The 18,265-nt window shown below is 36.7% G+C and overlaps 1 pseudogene; it reads right to left on the bottom strand.

Annotated features, from left to right (window-relative positions):
* Positions 1-1,437: 1,437 nt before the first annotated feature.
* LOC149212526 (sec14 cytosolic factor-like) overlaps positions 1,438-18,265 on the bottom strand; it is a 58,636-nt pseudogene continuing 41,808 nt past the window's right edge.

Here is an 18,265-nt window from a genome sequence, read left to right as displayed (position 1 = left end):
ATCTGTAAGGGAGATGAGTCAGCTTGTGATTTGATTAGTGTCTTCCTTCTAATAGTTCTTGCTTCCACTTGGAGATTGATGATCTCTTACTCATCCTTTGTCGAATTCAGAGAGGCAAGTGTCACAGGAGAAGTTTCTGGAAGATTCCATGCCTCTCCACCTCGCGGAATGACACTGCCATTTGTCACTTCTCACCCATAGCACCCCATAGAAGGGTTTTTTGAAATGCAACGCACCCACACAGTGTATTTAGGTGAGATGCAATGCACTTTGCCTATGGAGCAGCTGAAATTATCCTGTTTTGACTAGTTTTGAGTATTTTTTCATGGAGAACTTCTGGGAGAAGTTGTAATCAGTTGACCTTGTTCCTTTAGGGCTTAGAACAACACTTTTAGGGACTTATGAGCCCTTGGTTTATGGACATTTCATGCTTGGGGTTGCAGTGCCGAAAAATGTCTATAACAAATAAGTACCCTAGGGCTTTGGGTTGGAACCCCAATAGAGCAAGAGAAAACTACAGTAAGAAACACTCATACAAATCAGGAAAAATGCTTATATAAACAAACCATGTGAGAGAAACCATACCTAGATGTCCTTCATTTGGGTAGATCCCGCAGGGTTTAGACCCTCTGCAACTCCTGATGTGCTCCAAACCTGAAAATCATTCAATTCAAACATACATAGAAGTATATAGATAAAGCATTTTAATGAAACTAACTTATATAATATAAGAAAATGATTATTTATACATCAAAATAACATTCATATATGAATTACAACAGTATTTGATGCATAAACACAGTTAACTAACACTAACACGGAGAGAGTTCACCTGAGTCTTCTTCTTCCGGCTCCAAGTAGAACCATCTTCCAGATCCGTCTAGTCCTAGTCTTCAACAGCCTCCTTCCATAACCAATACCATGATATATCAAGCAAGAGGGAGAATATCTATAATCAAGGAAACAAGGGTTTCCTGAAATTTGGGGAAGTGCATGAAGCACAGGGATACTTCAGACTCAGTTAGGGATAATATGAGTATAATAACTCTATCTCTTCTCCTCCTTAAGGCCTTCACATAAAAGTCTATTTATACTCCTCCCAATTATTTTTTTAGTTGGGAAACAGTTGGGCCACAGGGAACAAGATGTAATCAACAGGTAAAAACTGTGAACTCTGCCCATAATTAAGGAAATTTATTTTTTTTAACTGTTTTAACACATATACGCAGGTTGGGTATTGACTAACCCACGTGTACATGCGTTTATCTCAGGGAAAAGTAGCATACAGAGAATAAAACACTATTTTTAAAATATTTGGACCAAGTATGGAAGGAGGGGTTGCCCTAGGCCATAAACCAAGCATCACAAATACCAAGGGTGGTAAATGGTGCTATAACAAATATTGTAAATTCATTGTTGTTATATCAATCTTGCATCCTATTCTTTCTTTGTTACTTTGTCGATAAAAGGAGATATTATCTATCATGCTGCCCATAATATGTATGATTGATTAATAAGATACACCTTCCCTAAGTGCTCTGGATAGAAGTCCTGCAAGGTTTGAACAACTGCAATGGTGGCATGAAGGTTTACATTCTTGTATGCCCAATCAACAAAATATGCTATAATGGAAAATTTTGTTTGTCCTCTTGTAGCACTAGCAGACATTTTATCAAAGGCATAGACAACAAAATGTTTAAAAACCTCCATAGTCAAGTGGTAAGAAATGTTCCTTGCCAGAAGAAGAACCATTATTGGCCTTCCCACTTTGTCAAATCCTTGCATGTAGAATTTTTTTTTTTTTCTTAAAGCTCATTACAGACCATTGTTTCTGGGATGTATCCAAGGGGTACACAAGTATGTCTCCATTTTCTATACTTTGCAAACATCTCACAAGCCTTTTCCACATTTGATTCCTGGGCATACAAGAAATGTAGAAGTGTAGCATCATCTGTAACCTTGGAGGCAGGATCTTCCTTTTGAATTTTGTCTCTCATAAGTAGCAACTTGTCTCTGACCACATCATAAATTGAATTGTTGATGTTTTTTTTTGCTTCATGTTACCCAGTTCAGTATGATCTCATACACAACTTTGATCTCACCATGTCCATTATCATCTCAGGACATTTTATGGGTCTCTCTCCCCTTGGGATGTTTCTTCTCTAACACTGTCATTAACCTGGTTCTTTATTGATCTCATGAGCAACTCTCCTCAAAATATTAATGATGTTACAATTTCCATCTTCTTTTATGTTTCTTTTCTTTGTCTGTAAGTTGGATATAATATAGTGGCAATGCCATCCACTAAATTATTTTATTCAACATATTTTCCAGAGTATAAATGTATTTCACACCTTCATATTCAAGGCTTTATTGTCAATATTGAGGTTGCTCTCCCCCTCAGGTGCTACTGATCTAACACTGATAGATTCTTCCTTTTGTTCTTGAGTAACTCCCCCTAAGACCAAGCTAGGTCACTGGTTGTTCTTTATTCTTTCTCTTCCACACTTTAGTAGGTTGTATTCTCTTATTTTCCTTTCTTTCATTTTTTGATATGCTTGGAGTTGCTTCCATCTTCTGTTTAGTGCTCTTTAGAATATATGACAACTTACAATCCTTTGCTTTGTGGCCAAGATTATTACACACAAAACATCTTGTGTGGCCAAGAAATAGAGAAAATGACGTGTTTCTTTTTGTGTTCATGTTTTTCTTCATATACACTTTTCATTCAAATTCCTTATGTCCATATTCATGACACATATAACAATAACCATAGAAAGAGTTTATGTACCTAGTGGCTAATGTTCTCCTTTGATTATTTGTTTGAGGATATCTTCTTGCTTGTTGTACTTTATGTTGATTAGTCTTGACTTTCTTTCTCTTACATTCTGTTGCTACATGTCCAAGTCCATGGAAAGAAAAACACTTGATATATTTTCCAGGTGAAAATAATCTCCTTTGAGATCTTCAGAATTTGTTCAACTCATCTCTAGGAGGAAATGACCTTTTTGCAAAATTCATTTTCAGTGACTCACTCTTTGGCTCTTGTTGTTGCTGCTTGGTATTGTTTGCCTCTTTGTTATTTACTCTACTTGTACCTTCCTCTAGTGGTCCTTTCAGGGATGCTTCATTATCCTCTATGGATGCCTTTGACTGCTATTTTCTTCTGAGTCCTTCATGGATGTTATCTCCTCTCCTAGATGCTTACAAAACTTGTTCTTTTCATCTAACTCTCTTCTAGTTGAATCAAACTCAGCTTCTAATTTGTTACACTATAGGCCTCTCTCCTTGAATTTACTACTCATCACCTCTTCTATTCTAATTTATTTTCAAGTTGTGTCTTTAGGCTGACAATTTCCTCCTTTTACTCATGTTCTTTCTCATCACATATCTGCACAAGTTTCTTCAGATCCTTGTTTTCATTCTTCAATATTTCTATACTAGCCAATGATAAGTCAAGCCTAGCTTGATTTTCATCTGATTTTTCTTCATGAGAGTCAGACACATTCACATAAGTAGAGGTTTCACTTTCCTTAAGATAGGGTTTTTTCTCCTTCCTCTTTCTCTTTCCTTTCTCTACATTGTTGTTGCTAGCCTCTTCATGCATGAGCTACAATCTATCCCATATGTCTTTTGTAGAATTTAGATCTATTATTGTATCAAGATCCTTATTATGAAGATTGTTATACATGACACATTTTCCTTAGCATTCCACTGTTGATCTTGTAAAGAGGGAGAGTCTTTGCAGTAGCCATCACATACTAGTTTCCACACACCAAGTACATAAGCTATCAATTCAGAGTTTACCTTATCTCTCCATTCATGAAAGTTTGTTGTACTAAGCATAGGTACAATTTGACAGTCCATGAATGAACTAGAACTACCTTCAAGTTGTTAGGCTTACACCGAAGGATCCTACACTCTGATACCAATTGATGAAAACTTGACTAAACTGAAGGGGCGGGGGTGAATCAGTTTAGTATATTCACATACATTAAATTATATTCTTCAATCTCACTAACTGAACAATTACATGAGAAACTTAGAAAAATATGACCAACAATTTGAATATGTGAACAACAATTAATAAGCAAACTAAAAAATCATATCAACACGTTATAATAATGGATATTGACACAAGATATATGTGGAAACCCATAAAGGGAGAAAACCATGATTTCATTATTGTTGTGATGCAAAGGCAAACTCCTACTCCTTATTACATTTGATTTTTTGTAGGCCCCAATCTACAGGAGGCTGCTACCTCAATTTTCTGCAAGCATCAACCAGCTACAATTGGATATTTATCATGCGTCAACTTGAAAGGAGACTACCATCGCTTGATGTAAACAAGAAATGACAATGTGCTGGCTTACCTGCTCATAAATTCTACATATCTCCATCTTCATTTCCGCATCTTCTTCCCTTCGAATCTGCTTCACATCAGCTTCATAAGTCCTCCCCAAAGTCACATATTTTATAAATATAGTTTTCTAGTTGTTTGTTTCCCACATAGGAATATGAAGTGAATAAGATTTACTCTTTGCCTTCCACTCATTCGTTTCCAAACTCTTCATATCTTGAATATTAGAAAAGAAAAAAATAATCCATCCAATATTAATTTTAGCCACATGTAGTCATTAAATGCTCAACCTGATGCCAACATCAAACACCAATATTTATCATTGATGCATCACAACAATCTTTGCCTTTGCCTTCGAGTCTTGCCTTTGCATCACAACAATTCATCTCAATCAACTAATTTCACATCACAACAAATTATTCAAATAGAAATCTCTACAACATTATCATAACATTTCAATGTATCATAACTCCTCCTCCTCCTTCTTCTCATTTGCATTCCTAATCTTGTTCATTAGTGTATACATCGACGTGTTGTTTCTCCCTTACCTATTGTTTCTCCCTCATTGTCCCTTGTTTTTGCTCCTTTTCCTTTTCTTCTCCTTCATTCTTCCTTTTTATAGTTCCTTTGCCTATTGTTTCTCCTTCATTTTTCCTTGATGTTGCTCTTTTTCTGCTTATTGCTCCTTATGATGCTCCTTTGCTTGCTTCTCATTTGATTTTCTCCTACATACCTTGTTGCTCTATTGCTGCTCCTGCCTTGTTGCTGCATACCTTGCTTGGTGCTCTTTTTCTTACTTCTCTTTTGTTGTTCCTTTGTCATCAATGACAACAATGCCAACTATTGGGTTGTGTTATATTCTTTCGACAACTAGTGGGGGGGTCACAGGGGGGCAAAGCCCCCCTGTTAGGGGATATGCAGGGGTCCCCCCTGCACGGGGAATTTTATTTTTTTTCATACCCTATATTACCTATGCTTTTGTGCATGGATTTCTCACATGGTTTTGGGCGCGATGCTTTTCGCTCCATGGTATTATGTAGATCCAGTTAAGGGAACTATGGTTATGTTCTAATCCAAGGTAAATGGATTAGGGTTTATGGATGCTTCATCATGTATATATATGTATTATAACATTGAAAGGAACATAATGAAAAATCAATCTCGTAGTCTCAATTTTGCGATCCAGGGGAAAATCTCTATGTATATTTGTTTTATGTGTTATGCTCTTGCTATTGTTTATTTTCTGTTATTAGAATTCATATGCAGGTAATTTCCTACTGCTCTTGTGTTGTTCCTTTTCCATCAGTGACAGCAATACCAATACAACTCATGTTTACCCTAGAGAGCTTGTAAAAGCGGGTAAACGTGGGATGGGATCATTACATGCTAGTATCATAGTAGGTTCACAACACTGGACCTCTGGGTAAAAGAAAATTGTTATACAAGTTTATATATTTGATGTGCATGCCCTGTCATTGTGGTTTCATGCATTGTAGATATATGCATTCTAATTATTGTTATTGCGATTGCATGCATGATAGTAATCTCTTGATATATTATATATCGTGCTAATCTGGACTAATTTGTGTAGATGTGATAGACCCCCCCCCCCCCCCCCCCCCAACCCCCTTTGAGATACATTGAGGTACGATTTTGATTTGCCTTCTATTTGGTTTACCTAACATGGTATGTTCGTAGGAAATATAAGGCCAAAGATGAAGAGCATAATGGTGGATATAGTTCACACGACTCCTCATACAGGCCTAATGTGAAATTAGTGGAATGGGAAAAGTCAATTGAGCAGTAAGGAGGAGTATTCTTTTGATCTAGAAGATACAATGAGTATGATGGTAGAGATTATAAGTTGCAAGGAATATAATAACATGTTGATTGAGGCACAAAAAGTACTTGCAAGGGCTCAAGAAAAGCAAGCAGAATTTAATGCAGTGATTCTTCAAAGCCTTTTAGACTTACAAAAGAAGGGACAACTGGGGATCAATCATGGAGATAGGCAGGAGGAGAAGACTAATGGGGCACATGGTAGTAGGACTCAGAGAAGACACAGAATGGACAAAGATGATACAGCCAAAGGTGATAAATCTTTGGATACACCTAAGAGAAGGGGTAGTACTTACGGATTCTATTCTAGCTCTCGTTCCAGGAGACATCATCACCATCACTATTAACATCTTTGTAGGATGAGTGAGAAGCAATGTTTTCCAAAAAAGTTCAAGAAAACCAAGCCCCCTACTTTTGATGGAGAAATGAAGAAATTAAAATATGCAGAAGAATGACTGCTTGGGATGAAGAAGTTTTTCAGATTGCATGATTATTCAGAGAACATGAAATCCATGATAACTACCTTTAGTCACAAGGGAAAAGAAGATATATAGTGGGAGGATGTAAAGCATGTCAGAGGAATTAGAGAAGAGGAGCTGATTTGGGATGAGTTTGAAAGACTCTTCAAGAAGAAGTATATGTCTGAAATATACTATGATGAAAGGTCCAAGGAATTTTATGAGTTGAGGATGGGTTCTATGACAGATGATGAGTACACTTGTTGATTTATGGAGTTGTTGAGGTATGTGCCTTAACTCAAGGGCGAGAAAGAAAATATTCAAAGGTTCATTAGTGGGTTACTAGTAGCATTCAAAGATAGGATTGAGTTTGATGAACCTCGGTCATTGGAGGAAGCCATCAGAAAGCTGAAGAATTTTTATGAGTAGTCAAAGTGAAATCTGAGTTTAAGAGTGACTAGAAAGGTAATGAAAATACTAAAGGAAAGTTTCCTAAGAAGTGAGGAAGACCTCAGGATACAAGTGACAAGGAAAATGTGGAACCTTACAAGAAGTTCAATGCAGTTGAGAGAGGACATGGGTCTCAGCCTGAGGAGAAGAAAAATAAAGTCAATGGAAGAAAACCTTTGAGATGTTGGACCTATGGTGGAGACCATCATTGGAGGGATTTTCCATTGTAACAAGGTGGAATGCCTCATATTTACAATGCTCAAGAGGCACAAATAGTTTGAGTTGTTGGTCAAAGTATTCCTAAGATTTATGTAGTAGTGGATAACTTGAAGGTAGATCATCAGACATCCATTATTGATATGGAAGGTAATATTTGTGATCAAGTTTTTCTTATTTTGATTGATCCTAAATCAAATTGTATCTATATCAATCCTAACCTGGTGGATAAGTGTTTCTTGAATAAATAAGTGCATGCAGAATCTTGGTTGGTGAAATTGGATATAGAGACCAAGAGAAGAGTTTATCATTGGGTGAGATCTTGTGCATTTGATCTTAATGGTATGCCTACATCAACACATCTAAATGTGCTTCCTTTGGGTTCATATAGTATGCTTTTGGGCATGGACTGGTTGTTCATTCAAAAGACTAAAGTGGATTGCTATGACAAGGATATTGAGGTTTTGGATGATCATGGAGAAAAGCGAGCCTTGCAGGGAAAGAAGAAGCCTACATTAGTGAGAATGGTCACAACTATGCAAGAAAAGTGTAGCCACAAGAAAGGATGTTTATTGTTTGTAATGCATGTTTCTAGTGATAAAGGGAAGGGAGATGAGGATGATGAAGTCCTGAGGAAGTATCTCATCTTATAACATTTTCAGGATGTGTTTCCTATAAAGATTCTAGAGCTATAACATCATAGGGAAGTGGATTTATCTATTGAGTTGGTACCAGGAGTAGCACCAACATCTAAGGCACCTTACAAGATGAGCACTTTGGAGTTGGTGGAATTGAAGGTGAAACTTAAAGAGATGCTTGATAAGAGATACATAAGGCCATGTTTTTTTCCTTGGGGTGCACCAGTGTTGTTTGTAAGGAAGAAGGACGATACTCTTATATTTTGCATTGATTACAAGCAACTGAACAAGGTGAATATCAAGAATAGGTATCCATTGTCACAAATTGATGACTTGTTTAATCAACTGAAGGGAGTAGTGGTATTATCAAAGATTGATTTGAGATCAGGATATCATCAGGTGTGCATAAAAAAATAAGACATCTACAAGACTACATTTCGAACGAGGTATGGGAACTATAAGTTTGTGGTGGTTCCTTTTGGTCTTACTAATGCTCCAGCCACCTTCATGTGTTTGATGAATAATGTGTCGCATCCTTACCTAGATAAGTTTGTGATAGTATTTGTTGATGATATATTGGTATATTCAAATAATGAGGAAGAGCATGCAAAGCACTTGGAAGTAGTGTTGAGATTTTTGAGAGAGCATCATTTGTATGCCAATCTTAGCAAGTGAAACTTCTTTTAGTCTCAAATTCATTACTTGGGACATGTTGTTTCCAAGGAAGGGATAACAGTGGATCTGGAAAAGATTAAGGCTATCATGGAGTGGCCAACTCCTAGGAACGTGGATGAGGTCATATCATTCATGGGACTAGTAGGTTATTTCAAGGGGTTCATCAGGAACTTTGTCAGGCCCTGGAATTGTTGTATTTAATGCATCTTTTTACTTATATGATGCCATGCTTATTGCCTTGTTTTACCAACTTATGAACTTCTATCTTGTACTTATACATTATTTTGATGCAATAGTGAATATTTTCATTATTTTATCTAACAATACCTTCATTATATTCATTTTTTAGGACTTATGTTCATCAAAATGCTAGTAATGCAGATTATTCAGTCCCTGCACTATGCATAAGAGATCTTGCACCAGAGGAATGGACACGTAGGTTACTTTGATCATTGAAATGTACCACGTGGGCCCTTGATTACACTTTTCAAAGATAATTTTGAATATTTTGTCAAGGTCAAATGCAATTCCCTTCACTGATGGTGATTTACTGAGTGTGGTTCATTTCTCGAACTAGCAAGGCGATTCCTACACTAACTTGGGGGTTTAACATCTCGGAACACTTTTGGAGAAAACTAAATATGTTTTTGTCCAAACTTATGTTTTAAAACCTCCAATTGAGTAAGATTGCACCTAGTTTGTATAGATCAATTTTCATAAAATAATTAATAACTCTGCCCTAAATTTGCATAGTTTTTAAACTTCCAACTTTGTCCTTGATTTGCATGTAGATGAAGAATAATATCAGAATTATAATAAACATGTTTTGTTGAAAATTTGGAAAATAGGCTCCCTCCAAACATTTTTCAAAAATTTGTCATGGTTTGAAAGTTACATGGGGTTCATTGAGGCCAATTTGTTAAAAATGCAGAATTTTCTAGAATTGAAAAATTGGGTTGTTAGAACCAAAATTTGTCTTGTAACCTTCATAAAAAGCCCATCCATGGCCTGTGGAGGGATATGATGTTATTATAAATTCATTTTTCTGATTTGGACCTTGAGAAAATGGTCACAAATGTAAAAGGTTGATTTAATTTCAACAAAAGCTTCTAATGCCAAGTTCCTATTTTTATTTTTATTTTTGTATTTAATGATTCACTTTGGCTTTGTAATTTATCGTTTTAAAAAAGGATGTGATTTGTATTGGTAGGGACCAGTAAAACAACTCAACATCCCTCTAGTTGGGTGTTTTTGTGTGATTTGTAGATCTGCAAAGTTGGTGTGTATTTTATTATTACAAACATGTGTTAACATGGTTCTTTAGTTGGTTTGAGAGATATATGGATGCCTCTTTTACATTTTTTCCCTCCAAACATTTAAAAAAAAAATATTCATGGTTTGAAAGTTACATGGGGTTCATTGAGGTCAATTTGTTAAAAATGCATAATTTTCTAGAATTGAAAAATTGGTCTATTAGAACCAAAATTCGTCTTGTAACCTTCATAAAAAGACCATCCATGGAATGTGAAGGGATATGATGTTATTATAAATTTATTTTCCTGGTTTGGACCTTGAGCAAATGGTCACAGATGTAAAAGGCTAATTTAATTTCAACAAAAGCTTCCAATGACAAGTTCCTCTTTTTAATTTTTTGTGTATTTCATGATTCAATTTGGCTCTGTAATTTATCATTTTAAACAAGGATTTGATTTTTATTGGTAGGGACCAACAAAATAACTCAGCATCCCTCTATTTTGTGATTTGTAGATCTGCAAATTTGGTGTGTATTTTATTATTGCAAAGGTGTGTTAACAACAAGGTTATTTAGTTGGTTTGACAGATCTATGGATGCCTCTTTTACATTTTTCCTTTATACATGAATGACACTTTGACTTATGTTTGATTGAGTGCTCATATCTGAATAATTTATCTTAAAAATAGTAAGATTCTTTTCAGACTTTGCACTTCTTTAAACTGTGTGATCAAGGAAATTTCTATGTTGTAGTGATACCCTGTTTTCACATGCAAAATATATTTGGGTCATTTCATTATGAGTGGAGAAAAATATTCAATTTTGAGATCCCCTTCCATTATATATATACAAGTACTCAGTCCATGATATTTTGAAATTATACTATTGTTGTGAGAAGTTGAACAATATCTTCAGGTTTTCTAACAAGTTGACAACACTATTAAGGATAACTAGCATTGGAACCTGATCCATAATTACCTAGAGCTTGCACACAATGTTAAGACCTTCATCACAACAAAACTTCAGATAAATATGGGACTGTGTACTTTCAACTTTGATATTTGTTGGTATGGTGGGAAATAATATAATTTCTAAGATCTTTGTCCTAATATTGCAAACCCTTTGTTATCATATGAATGTATTGATTCATGAGCTTGGAAAAACTTTGTTACTTGGATTTTCATTAGGGCTCATAAATTATATGTCAAGGTTTTCTGGTTGTTTAATTAGTGATGGGATTTTATTTATATTTAATTAAAATGAAGCCTGTTATAAATATAATGACCATAATCATTCAAGATAGTTGTCAACCAAAGTGAGAATTGGTTCATGAACAATTGTTTTCAAACAAGGTATGTTTCTTTAATTTGATCTGGTTATTTGATCACTCCTTAATGCTTTTATCTATGGTCACTTTTGATGATTTGAGTGTGTACTTGAGCATTTGAGCAGCAATCAACATTTGTGAGATCATGCATTGGTGATATACACTAAGTGCAGGAACAAGAATTGTAAAACAAGATTGGCACCTGTAGTTTTATCTTGCAAATTATTATTGGACATTGTGTTTTCTTTGATATTCCCTTGCAAGAATGAGGTCACTGCTAATTTTAAGATTCCAAATTTGGATCTTTTGACAAAGTGGGTTTGTTCCAAGATTTGAAGAAATATTAACTGGAGTGAGGTTGATCTTGTTTGTGCACATAGTAGTTGTTTTGTAGTTGATACACCAAAATGCATCGATAACATTAAAGGCAAATTTGAGTCATATTTAATTTTTTGTTTGCACTTAGAGTAGACTGATTATGATCTTCTGCTTGCACATATAATTGAATGGAAAAATAATTTATTGCAAGAACTCAAATAAAGGTTCTATTTTTCAGTTGAGAGTTTTTTTTGGCATTAGCTATCGCCATGTTCATTTTGACAACATTTACATTCAATTGGTTGATGCTCATGTTTTCCAAAATAATTAATAGTTATGGTTTGTTCTTTGATTGTTACTAGTTAGGGTTCCTTTTTCAATTACTAATAACTAGGGTTTGTTTATAATTGTTGATATAATTACAAGATTGGTGTTTGCAGGATTTATGGTTTTTATTTTAATGAATTCCTTTGAGTGAAGGATTAGAGAAGGGATTGATTAAGTGCAGGAACTCAACGTGCGAGCAATTTATAAGAAAAATAGAGTTTTGTTTTGCAGGTTGTTGAAGTCTCTCTCTGGAATTTCTAGTGTTGCATCTCGAAGTCCACGAACCCCAGATTGACAATTAAATGTTGGTCCATCCATATGCCCTATATTGCAACCAACATTTTGGTGTTGTTGCTGGGGAGGTGCTTAGGGGATTGACCTTGGTGACCTACTACAGTTTGGTTTTCTCTTTACCTAGTTTCTCTTGCAAGTTTTTGATTTTGTTTCTTTCCTACATATCTTTCTTATATTTTTAAGGTTTTTCATTTCTTGGGTGTTGTAAGAACCCCCCTATATACTCATCCATGTGATGAAAGAATATACTAGTTAGCTTGTTGAGAATAGAAAAATGGTATTTCAAATAATATTTCAATGAGGAGTTTTGATGTTGCTGTAGAGATATACAAATCATCTGATGACAAACTCACAAGTGCATAATTTAGTATTTTTCTTGAACATAAAAATAATATTATCAACTCTTTGATTTTTACATTGGATGATTTGCAGGAAGAACGAAAGAAGGATGAGGAACCACTGCTATTTTTTTGCGCCAACTGTAGAAAGAAGCACTATATAGGAGAATGCCCACTGAGTAGCCTAAAAGTTTGCAAAATTTGCAAGGAAGGTCATTCAACAAAACATTTCCCATCATTGTCAAGATTACTAAAGGTACTTAGGTAATCAAGTAAGGAATCAAATAAATCACCAAGTATAACTCAAAACCCATCATCATTTAATTCTTGGACTAATGCTTATTCTCCTTAGCATGTTTATAATCCTACAGTTCCATGGTAGACTTTTAGTCCTCCTCTGAGTGAACATCCTATCTTTTGTTCACAATGGCCCTATCCTTGGATCTCATCCTCGAGCGAGATATCCCCATGGCCTCAAGATTGGTTTGGAACCTTTTCTCTAGGGTAGTTTTCTATGTACAATCAATTACATGAACAACAACAACAACTACAATTTTTATCCAACATGCCACCAAGTCTTCCTCCTCGATGGTCCCAAATACCTGTGTAGCCTTAACCTAATCCATATCCTATCCCTTATCCTAATCCATACCCTAGCACTAATCCAAACCCTAGTACATACCTTAATCCAAACCCTAGACCTAACATTAGTCCATACCCTAATCCAAACCTTAGACCTAACCCTAATACAAACCCTAGTCCAAACCTTAGCTCAATTCTTGGAGTTGGTGCCTAGATGCATGCATCCTACCCTGTTTAACTGGTGTGAATGCATGTTGGCCAATGTCAAGAATCAACCAACCAAAATAAGGAGAGGGAGGATAAAAAATTATGGCTATGGAAGTCTACTAGTGTCTTTCCTTCTAGAGAATATCTTGGCCATGAGTCCAATGTTTCTAGACTATGTGGTATATCCACTGCTAATAGAGACTCATATGATGAGGTGGTGCAGTCTCATGATAAGGGAAGAAGGTGTGCACAGTAGCAACTAGTTTCTGACACAATACTTCAAATGGTTGATAGAAACACCATTAGAAATGGATTACTACCCATATGATGGTGTAGACTTCCAACGATATCCATATCTAGTATTCCCCCTGGCATGGATTAGGATGACATAGGTAAAATGTTTTTGTTTTTGTATTTTTTAACTTTTTTGGATTTTTGGAATATTTTTATTTTTTTTAGTCTTTTAGGTATGGGTACAGGGTTACTGACATATGGTATATGTGATATGCAGATGTTGTGTTGACACACCCAACAAGTTATTCTCCACTTAGGAGGGGTGTACCACCAGCCCAAGCCCAAGCAACACAGGCATCATCAGAGGAGGATGAGAATGAGGAGTTGCAAGAGTTCACTCACAATGTCGAGGGTTTAACATTAAGAGTTCCACCAAGGAGAATTGCAGATACACCTCGATACATGTAGAGGCATAGAGTGGGAGTAACCTCAGTTCATCACCGGAGCCTCATCTGTCACATTTTGAATGTGGTGTTATGTTATCATGTGCACCACTAAGCAGGGATAGTGGTGTACCTATGGTTGTGTGTTTTTGATGTGGTTGAATTTGTATGGAAAGATATCTAGGGCCTCTAAAGCCTAGATTTTGAACTATGCACCTCAATGTTTGATGATATAATAAAATGATGACTTCTATGTGTTTGTGTTTAAAAAGATGTGTTCTTTACAATCTGAATTACTTTATAATGTGCATGGTTAAAACTTTTAATGTGACAAATGCCAATCTAACACATAATTAGCTAATGAATCAACCAATGTGTTTTGGGTGTGAGCTATACCTTGCACCTAGTTCAAAGTGTTTGTCAGTGATATTGGCACAAACTTTTATGGCTTTGATATTAGTTTTGGTTTGGAATTTAAGACTTGATAAATAGACTTAGTTGATTTAATTTCACAATATTAATTTTCTTGAGGCTCTATATATTAGTTTGGTTAGTTTTATGTTTGAAGAAAATAATTATATGGTTTGAAGCAAGCTCCCAAAGCCTGGTATGTCTGCATTGAAAATTACCTAGGGAAGCTTGGAAGAAGTTTCGATCTGAACCTCTTCTTCAAGGTGGTCCAAGGTATGCCTTTGATTTTGGTTTCATATGTTAACAATCTATTCTTGACAAGTAATGAGCCTCTAATGATCAAAGTAAGAGGGAGTTGGCCTTTGAGTTCGAGATGAAGGATCTTGGCATGATGCATTACTTTTGGGATTAGAGGTTTGGCAGAAACAAGGAGAGATTTCCCTTTCTCAAGAAAAATGTGTCGTGAATCTATTGTAGAGATTTGAAAAGATGGAATGAAAATCCTTGGGCACCCCGATGAAATTAAATTTCAAGAAATTATGCAGAGATGCTACTAAACTTGAGTCTTAGTACAAATGATTGATTGAGGCATTGATGTTCCTTGTGAACACCTGTATCATATATGATTTCTAGTGAACACCTTGAGTTAATTTATGTCTAAGCCACTTCATACAAATTGGGTTGTTGTTGAGCACATTTTGAAATATTTGCATGGGACGATCAATCTTGGCCTAAGATATACTATAGGAGATGTACGAATGTATGAATGCACTGATGTTGATTGATATAGAAATTTTATTGATAAGAAGAGCACATATGGGTGTTACTTTAGCTTGTGTTAAGGGAAATGTTCCCTTAGGGCTTTTGGGTTGAAACCCTAGCAAAATGAATGTGGTCTATATAGAGAAACTCCCATTCACACAACCATTTACATATGAATTCTAACATGAATATCATAAACACAAAGAAGATTTATATCGGGAACCAAGACATGTGTTTCTTTTATTATAGACAAATAAAGTACAGAAAAGGAATAATTTCACCTGAGTCACCTTTCGTAGGCTCCAAGCAAAGCTTCCTTCCGAATCCGTCCAGCCTCAAGCCTTTAACAAACTCCTTCCATGACTTACTCCATGATGAAATAAGTAGTGGATGAACATTAACACACAAGGAAACAAGGGTTTCCTATACAAATGGGGGAAGTGAAGAAGGCACAAGGGTCTTCAGACCTGGTCAGGGGAAAAATCTCAACATAATAACCTTTCTCTCTCTTCTCTCCTCCTTTAGGCCTTCCCATTGAGGTCTTTTTATACCTCTCCCAAAGTAGTTTTTTAGTTGGGAGTTGGTTGGGAACAATTGGGCCACGGGCACTAACAGGTGATCAGCAGGTAAAACTCGCGATCTCTGCCCGAAATTAAGGAGTTTTATATTTTTTTAAGTGTTTTAATACATATACGCGGGTTGGGTATATGCCTACCCACATATACACGCGTTTAACTCAGGACAATGTGGCGTATAAGGGATAAAACACTGTTTTTTTAATTTTTGGACTAGGTCTGGAAGGAGGGGTTGCCCTAGGCCATGAGTGCAGCATCACAAACCATAAGAGTGATATTTGGAGCTATAACATATGCCCTCTAATATATGAGGTCATAAGGGGTACATGATGGCCGAAATGTATTAAGCAACTACATGGAAAGGAAATCTGTCAAAAACCGAGGAGGACTTCACTAGAATTCAGCCTGCCAAGCCACAAAAAGAGATCAGAAAGAAACGTTGTCTGAGGTGGGCATACCCATGCTCAGAAAAAGCAAAGCATGTCTGCATATCAAATACAAGCGAATCCACTAAGTATACAAGTATAAATGACTGGAAAATACATAATGGATCATCTGATCATGATCGAACAAGTACATGTCTGAATGTCACATATAAGACTGTCAATGATGCTAAAAGATGCGATGGATCACTGATATCAAAGACTGATCCCAAAAGGTACCAACTGAACATGATGGAATAGGATGGTACTACACTGCAAACTCAGGTGCCCGCATATAGAATGTCGCCATGACTGACTGTAACATATAAGGTGGAGTGGTATCAACTAGCAGTAACAGGAGCAATTGTCAAGTGGACCAATGAATGCTAATACAACCTAAGGTCTTCACTGACCGCCGTGGTACATTTCTACACCATGGGAATAAATGATCTAAAGTCGACCATGTGAGAAATCGTTTGATTACCGGTCATTGATGTATACCGTTAGCGAATGCGAGACTACTCACTGATAATGATAATGAGCGTTAAGGTACCTAGTACAATCTAACAAGTGTGAATAGATGAGCTGGAGTCAAACACCTGTAAGAATCTATCGATCAGGAGACAATGATGGTTTCCCACTGTCGATAGCGAAGGATCTGCCACTAATGACTGCAAACCCCAATGTACTACCAAATGGACTCTAGATCTTTGCCCCAGAGAAATGAGTCGCAGTCGATATGGAAAGATCCGCTAGAAGGAAGGTATTACGACATCCTTCATCAATCTAGCGCGAGTGTAACCCATAGGCCAATAATGTGGAAGGAATCAGACGAAAGAGATGTAGTAACCCAACCGAAGTACATTTCCAGCGTACACAAGATGTGGCTAGCGCACGACAGAAACCCTCTTAACTAACCAATAATGGAAGCTGACACAGAGGCGAGGTATCCACCAATAGGGTCAAATGGAAACCAAGGTACTGCACGAATCCCAATGTGTGATAATGTAAGCTGATGTCGAACACAAGGGAAACCACTTAGTCAAAGACCCATGTTACTGATCGATGCTGAGCACAAGGTGACCTATCAATAATGAAAATAGGGCCAGGGTGCAGCTCTAGGCCTATCCTTAGAGCAAGATGTTGTCGTCGATAAGGACAAGACCCGCTAGCAAGAAGTCAATGGAGACCTTCTCAAACTGGTACGAGTAAAGGACGAATATAAATGATGTGATGATAGACATGATACTGACAACCAGGGATGGCCGACTGAAAAATGAGTCAAGAGACACCGCAGAGAGGCCGACTCAGGCTAACTTCCCTTGAACAAAAGCACGACTCAATGTGACTATGTGGCAGCATATGATGACTATGTATAAGTTCGCCATGCAGGAGGCACGAACAAACCCTCCATATTATTGGAAGAGATAACCAATCGGGGGAGAACTGACTCAATAACAAGGTTAAGGCATACCTAAGTCAAACTAAATCCTGCCCAAATGGAGGAGACTTTGTTTTGAGTGCTTTGTTCAAGGGTGACACGACTGACTCTAGCTACCAACAATAAATGGAAATACTATCCCGTTCCCGCTCTTTTTGGAATATTTAATATTTTTGTCTTTTTCTGTTAAGCTTGAAAAAGAATAAAAGAATGCTATGGTATAGTGGAAAGAACGAGTGTCGGTGAAACAGATGATCTAGTTCCTGGGAATGGAACGTTCCTATGCTCAATGAAAGGAGGTGAAAACTAGTCAGTGACACTCAAAGGTGTGTTCCTTCCACGGGTCAAGGTGTGTCAAGCTATAGAAGTCAAAGGTATGCAAGGTTGATTTTGCAGTCGTCACGGTCAAAAGTTGGCTTAAACACGAGTCCAAGTGAAGCCGGCTCTAGGCCGAAAGGTGCAAATGTTCAACATGCAATGTAGTAGTAAAATTCAACACAAGGGAGCCTCTAGGGTATAAGGCCAGAACGAAGTGAAGAAGCAAAGAGAAATGAGTCATGGCAGGACTACAGAGGACTCCCAAACCTACTCAAATCGGAGCAACATGGGCAACAAATGTCAGTGAGGTGCTAACTACGATGCCCATGTAAAGGATGGCTCTACCATCGTGTCATGATTTAAAGAATCGACAAG

Source organism: Pinus tabuliformis, chromosome 1_1 (genome assembly GCF_031772625.1).
Source record: "Pinus tabuliformis cultivar Carrire ecotype Pingquan chromosome 1_1, CPIR1, whole genome shotgun sequence".
In the NCBI taxonomy this organism is placed as follows: Eukaryota; Viridiplantae; Streptophyta; class Pinopsida; order Pinales; family Pinaceae; genus Pinus; species Pinus tabuliformis.
This window is presented reverse-complemented; position numbering and strand designations above follow the sequence as displayed.